A 7,657-nucleotide genomic window follows, 5' to 3' on the forward strand; every position below is an offset into this window, starting at 1 on the left:
TTTATATGCAAAGTTATTTTATAGTTTGGACCTTTATAGAATATAAGCTTGTGAGGGAGTGGTAAGTAAATTTTAAAAGGTTGTAAGGTGAGTCATCAACTCACTATTCCCTTTAGCATACACATGCCTGCCCAAGTTATTTTCCTTGACTTCTTTGCTGCATCACTCTTCTTTCTTTGCTCCTTTGTTTTCTTCTTTCTTTGTTCTTATCATCAGCACCTCATCTTATTCTTCTTTGACTTTTCAAAACAACTAGAACTTCCAAGAACTCTCTCCCTCTCTCATACCCACGGGTCCAACACCAAAAGAAAGAAAACTCTCTCAAGCTCTCTACCTCTCATACTTTTGGGTCCAACCACTAGGAAAGGGAAATCCTTTCATGCAGGAGTGATTCTATTCCTATTTTCCCCTCAAGAACCAAGAACTTGGTAAGGGTTCTAGCTACTCTCATCTTAGAATCCATGATTTCTTCGAAGAATTTTTTAGTAATGGTATTTGTGGTTTGTGAAAGTAGGAAATCATGAGATGTTACTGCTGGAATTTTTGTTGTATTTAATTTTGCTATAAATGATTAAATGGCTATATATAAGTGTTTTTTAACATGTCTAATGAGTGTATAAAAATCCCCATATGATAATAAGACTATTTGCAATCATTTTATAATTTTACAAGAAAATGTTTCAAAACTGTCACTATGACTGATTCTGTGTTTACACATGGTTAATTATGTATTAAATTGTATATAGTGAATTTGGATGCTAGGGATATTTCCTATGAAATCTAAGACACATGTGGTTGTTATGGACGTGGTATCACAGCATTTGGATCAATATAAAAAGAATGGTTTAATTTTTAAGTTGCATGAAATTCTATCAGGACAAATTTGAGCATGTTTTCTTGTATGATTTTTAATAACTATTGGTTTTATGCTTTGACTCTAAAATTGATATGGTATATACTAGACATCCAGGGGGTAGCTTGTAAAATTTCATGACGTTTGGATGTGTATGGATAGCCCATTTGTATTTTACAAATGAGGCATATGCTATTGAAATGAGCAGTAAACAGTAATTGTTAACTCTGACTTTGAGGATTTAATTCTAAAGTTAGGGTGAATTTTTTGAGCTATAATTTAATATGCTTATCTTTTGGTATGTTTAGATCATAGATTAATTTTTTATAACTTGGTTAAGGTTTAATACTCAAAGGAGGGGTTCTAAACCATTCTATTGCTTTTTCATGTTGCTGTCTTGTTCAACGTGTTGTATGTTGCCATGTGAGTGCATATGGTTACATGACCATGCTTAAAGGATTTTATGTTTATGCATGCATTATTGCCCTAATATCAAAGCACCTTTTGAAATGAATTTGGCTCTTCTGGAGATATGATATGAATATGAGAATGTGGTTTTCTCTTTAGTTTGGTACATCATGGTGTTAATGAATGTATCTTATGTTTGGGGAACCTCTTTGAGGTGGGAATATGACTTCCTTGATTTTAAGAGATAGGCTTTGAGATGAATGTATAAGTTTATGATAAGGAATAACTAATTGTAAGTAATAAGCTTTGATATTTGGTTTAGGTGTTACCAGTTCCCAAATCTAAGCTCCTTCGACTGTAGGCTTTTGGTTCCTCTGCTTTCAAGTAAAGGATAAGTTATATGAGCATTTGGTAAGTCATGAGGTTATTTTAAAGTGTATTATGCATTAAAAGGTTTTTGATTAGAGATATGACATATAATCACATTTCAGACAAAGATATGTTCGTGAACTTTCGAAACCTTATGTATATGATTTAAGCATATTGATGCCATTACTAATTTCCACGAACATGATGTTTAAAGAAAATTATGGAAAAATGCTATTATTGTGAAATGTTATGCAAACTATGAATTTCAGTATGATGTATAAGTATGAAATATTTTCGGGTTATGTCCTCTGGTGATCTGAACTCGGCCAGTAAGGGTTAAAAGTATTGGCTTTCCATGAAAAATGTTATTTGTTTGGCCATTTAAAGTAGAGGAAACGGGGGTGCCCGTAACTCTAATTTGAACAAGGCCTCTTCCCCAATGTGTACAGATAGCAGGGAGGATCGAAACCTTGAGCGGATGTGCCATCAAGCCTCCTAAAGAGGACAATATCATGCACATGAGGGCACCCAAATGTGATGAGGCCTTCTCTGTTGTGCACATGCACCAAGTACAGATTTATCAGATATGGACTAACCAATATGTTATGAACAACTATATTATTTTATTGATCATGAGAGAAAGAACTGTTTAAATGCATTATGAAAAGTTAAAAGATCTCATGAAAGGAAGTTTATGATGAAAGGAAAAGTTGTTCTTTAAAGATAAAAGTTTCTGAAGTTCTGTTGTGCTTTAAAGATAAAGAATTTGATGAAAAGGTTTTAGTGTTCTATAAAGATAAAGCTTCTGATGAAAGTACAAGTTAATGTTAAAAAGTCAACAGATTTTTGTTCTTTATGAAACATTAAGTTTTATGACTATGAAAGTTATAATATTTTACAAGAAGAAGTTTATGAGGAAAAGTTTTCTTATTCATCAAGATTTTTCTACTTTAAGTCAAAGTTACCAATTACCTGATTTAAGTTAAAATGATCATTTTGTAATGAGAATATATATATATATATATATATATATATATATATATATATATATATATATATGTATGTATGTATGTATATGCATATGTATGTATGTCTGTATGTACATGATTTTAAACAATCAATATTATATTTGGTGACTTTGTAAGAAATGAAAGAAATTCAATCCGAAAGGTTTTGGTAATATTATTTTGATAAGAAAAGGGAGAACAATTATTTTTCTATGAAGAGCGTATAAGTTATTATTATGAATAGTATAAAATACTATGCATGAAAAGATGTTCTCCTATCTGATTATTTATAAAATAAAATGATTTGATTTACATGCATTCTTATTAACTTCTTATGGATCTTACCCTTACTGAGTTGTGTAGCTCACCCCTTCTACTCTTTCAGTCTACAGGTTTTATGTTGGAGCAGAGGGAGCCTTAGTCAAGTTTTGGAAGGAGTTGGTTTTAGTTTTAAATGTATAGATCCCAAAGCAATAATTTGATGTTTAGCTTTGTAGTATTGTGTATTTTAGGATCTAATGAAAGTTGTGTACCTTAAAATATTAAGAGATGTATTAAGTGAAATTTAGAATTTGAGTAACTGGTGGATTGTGTTATCCCTTGAAGTACAATGTAAATGCTCTGAATATCATGTGAAAAATTATATCATGAAGTAAAGAAACAAGAATGCAAAGATAGAGGGAAGCTTTTGTAAAAGTTTAGTTGGGTCTTGTTAATATCAGCTTTAAGCTTGATATTAGCATGCTGGTCATGGTCACAAATCTGGGTATCGGGTTTGGGATGTAACACCCACTCTTATGCATGTGATGGAAGGGAATATGTCTTACCACATCATCTTAGGTCGTCCATGGCTAAAGGCATATAAAGCAGTGGCTTCCACATATCATCAATGTGTGAAGGCCGTTTGGAGGAATAAGCAAGTAGTTATTAAGGCCACTAAGATGCTTTTTGATAGAGCAAAATTGCATTTTGTTGAGGCAGCTTTATATTGAGAGTATGAACCTGAGGGTGAGAATATAGTTCTTCCTTTTAATCCTATTGTTTTGCAAGCAGAGGAAGAAGATGATGGCAAAATGGTAGAACCAGAAAGACCTTCCAAGATAAGAAGGGTTACTGGGCCTGAAGGCTGGGTGATATATGAATTCTGATGGTTAAAGAAAGGGGATGAGGAGGATGGTGAGCCTAATTTCCTTAATTCGGCATAACAACCAGAGGAAGTTCATTAAACTGAGGAGTTTATGAAAGAAGCCCTTAAGTGCATGAACTATGTTGTTAAGAATGTGCAAGAAGAACTTGTTGAGGTTAATTTGAATAATAGAGAAGAAGGTGAAAAGTTGGTAAAAATCAGCAAGAGTCTATTTGAAGAATAAAGAGGAAAATTGGTAGCCTTGTTGAACGAACACAAGGATGTTTTTGCTTGGAGTTATCAAGAAATGCCAAGCCTAAGCCAGAACTTGGTAACACACAAGTTAAAGGTGGATCCTAATGCTAAACCTGTGAAGCAGCCATTGAGGAAATATTTTTTGGATGTGGAGGAAATGATAAAACTTGAAGTGCAAAAACTTTTAAAGGCAGGGTTTATTGAAGAGATTGAATGCCCAAGCTGGTTAGCTAAAATAGTTCCTGTAAAGAAGAAAAGTAGTCAGATAAGAATCTGTGTGGATATTTGGGATCTTTATAAAGCTTGTCCAAAGGATGAATTCTCACTTCCCAATGTTGATATTCTAGTAGATGCAGCAGCTGGTCATGAGTGTTTATCCTTTATGGATGGTTATAATGAGTATAATCAGATCTTTATGGACCCAGCAGATGCCCCAGAAACTGCTTTTAGGACACCTTTCAGAAACTATTTCTATAGGGTGATGCCTTTTGGATTAAAGAATGTAGGTTCAAGATACCAAAGAACTATGACTTTGATCTTTGCCGATATGCTTCATAAGTATGTGGAAGATTACATTGATGATCTTGTGGTGAAAGTAAAGAATCCTTTTGAGCATTTGGTGCATATGAGACAAGTCTTTGAAAGATGCAGGGAGCACAACTTGAGGGTGAATCCCTCCAAGTGTGCCTTTGGGGTATCTTCAAGGAAGTTCTTGGGATTTCTTGTTCATCATAGAGGGATTGATTTGGACCCTACAAAGGCCGAAGTGATAACTACCCTTAGTCCTACAACTTTGAGGGAGTTGAGAAGCTTTGTGGGAAAAGTTTCTTATTTAAGAAGATTCATTCCAGGCCTAGCTGAGATCTTAAAACCTCTCATGGAGCAGACAAAGGAAGGAGTGACTTTCATATGGTGTGTTGGGAAATTTAAACCCTAGTTGATAGAATTAAAAGGTTTTAAGCTCAAGTTGTTAATTAGATTTATTATGAATAAAACTTGTTAAAACAAACAAACATCAATATCATGTCAAAAATAGGTGTAGCGAAAAAGTAAATAAGATAAGATAAGATGACTTAGGAAAACCAATGAAACAAACTAGTTTCACAGTAAAAAACCTGGGGAGAAACCTTCCGAAAAAGCAATTCACTATAGTAAAGAGAAGTTTCAAATCTAGTACAAAGTCTTTGTCCCTAGACTCTACAATCCCCGTAGATGAACTTACAGCAAAAATCTTTTACTACTTCAGAACTTCTGAACTCTTCATTATATGAATGCCACCCTTTTTGCACGAATCCTAGTACATGACTAACAAAAAGATGCATGGCTCTCAGTACGTGACTAACTAATTGCGTGAATTTCAGTACGTGACTTAATCACCAACTTAAGAAGGATATTGGCTATAAAGTTCTTCAATTCATCCAGACGATGAAGATCAAGAAGCACTTGGTTACAAAACCCTAAGGCGCAAAGACAAAGTAGCTACTTTTAGAGAGAATAAGGCATATTTTCACCTTTTGCATGTGTTCTCCTTGTATTCTCTTATGTGACGACCTCTAAAATAAGCCTTATATATGTTTAGGGTTGTGAGAAAAGATATCCTACCCAAATACATAAGCATAGGCCGAAAATTAGATCTAGAAATCTGAATTTTGTAATTCTCGATAGATACCTTGATAGATAGTATCTGTCAAGCCTCTATAGATAGCTATCCGTTGAGCTTTAATGATTTAGCACTTCTTCACTTGTTTCTTAGACAGATTTGCATGGCTTCAATACTAGACTTAAAACTCTTGTTCTTTGAAGTACTAAACCCATCCTAAATCTACCCAATTACAAGTAAAGTGGTTTTTTCAAAGGATTAGCCAATTACATAAAATATGTCCTTAACATGGTGCGACCAATGCCAAAAGGCATTCAAGAAAATTTAGATGATATTGACGGATCCCTACACCATGGTGGCCCCTATACTTGGAAAACCCTACCTGTTGTATAGCTGATGCGAATGCAAAATGTCATATTTTTCTCATTTAATGTTTCGTCTTCTACACTCATTTGGTGCTTAAATGTACTCATTATTCTTATATTTTAATTTAGGATGCAAATGGAGGGGTTAAGTACAAAATGAAGCTAATTGGGCGATTCTGGACAGCTTTGACATCGCTTCGTAATCTAGGAATAACTCTCTCATCCGAGCTCTGATTGAGATGATTCAAGATGTTAAGGACATATTTTATGTAGTTGGCTAATCCTTTGACAAAACACACTTTACTTGTGTTTGGGTAGATCTAAGATGTGCTTAATACTTCAAAGAACATGTTGTTCAAGTCTAGTATTAAAGCCATGAAGATTGGACCAAGAAACAAGTGAAGAAAAGATGTTTACTAAAAATGGAAACCTGCTGGACACCTGTGGACAGCCGCTCAATAGCTGCTTGACAGATAGCTATCTATCGAGGTTTAACGAGGCTCGACACCTGCTATCTATTGAGGTATCTATCGAGGTTACGGAAATCAAAATTTTCAGATATGATTTTTGGGCCAGGTTTTTGTATTTGTATAGGGTTTCTTTTCTCACAACCCTAGACATATATAATGCTTATTTTAGAGGCCGTCACACGAGAGAATACAAGGAAAACATATGCAAAAGGTGACCGTAGCCTTATCCTCTCTAAAAGAAGCTACTGTGTCTTTGCGCCTTAGGGTTTTGTAACTAAGTGCTTCTTGATCTTCATTGTTGATGAAGTGTAGAACTTTGCAACCAACATTTTCTTCTCTAGTTGGTGATTGAAGTTGCGTACTGAGATCCATGCAATTGGTTAGTCACATACTGGGATTTGTGCATCAAAGGATTTGAAACTTCTCTTTACTATAGTGAATTGCTTTTCAAGAAGGGTTCCCCCCAAGTTTTTTACTGTGAAACTGGTTGGTTTCATTGGTTTTCCTAGGTCATAATATCTTGTCTTATTTATTTTTCCGATGCACTTATATTTGACATGATATTGATGTTTGTTTATATTAACAAGTTTATTCATAATAAATCTAATTAACAACTTGGATTTAAAACTTGTTAATTCTATCAACCAGGGTCTAAATTTCCCAACGCAAGATGTTATGAAATGCCAAGACAAAGCTCTACAACTTTCATATTTCGAGTTATGAGAGATAAGGGCTGCATCAAGGTCAAAATTGGGCTTGAAGTTGCTACACCTGCACTGCTGACGTTCAGGAATATTCCTTAGCCTGCAATTCTAATACGCGAATCTGATGCGGTTTGTTTTTAGAAGCTTCCAAATCTGGTGCATGAAAATTCCAGCTGAAAAAACACCACTTTCCTAGTTATATTAGGACTTTGTTTTATTTTTAATATTTTCCTTAATTAAACAGATTTGAATATTATTATTTAGAATATTTTTAGGAGATTTTGTAGGCTTGGGAAATGGGGAATTAACGTGTAAAAGAGGGGAGGAGAAATCAGATTGGACACACACGCCCCTCTCTCTCCCCTCTTCTCTAATTTTCTCCTTGAGTTTTCATCATGGCTTGACTTTGCTAAACTTTTATACTTGGTCGAAGGAAACGGAAGCCTCAGAATCAATAAAACTGTGAGATCTAATTTGTTTTTATTGTTCAATTTATGCTT

General features: G+C 34.3%; 1 long non-coding RNA gene across 1 annotated transcript; it reads left to right on the forward strand.

Annotated features, from left to right (window-relative positions):
- Positions 1 to 268: 268 nt before the first annotated feature.
- Positions 269 to 3,221, forward strand: LOC142609761 (uncharacterized). Its single transcript, XR_012839667.1, has 3 exons — positions 269 to 428; positions 1,584 to 1,672; positions 3,023 to 3,221. It is a non-coding gene; the product is annotated as an uncharacterized LOC142609761 (long non-coding RNA).
- Positions 3,222 to 7,657: the final 4,436 nt, after the last annotated feature.

The sequence above is a fragment of the Castanea sativa genome, chromosome 9, assembly GCF_040712315.1.
Source record: "Castanea sativa cultivar Marrone di Chiusa Pesio chromosome 9, ASM4071231v1".
Lineage (NCBI taxonomy): Eukaryota > Viridiplantae > Streptophyta > Magnoliopsida > Fagales > Fagaceae > Castanea > Castanea sativa.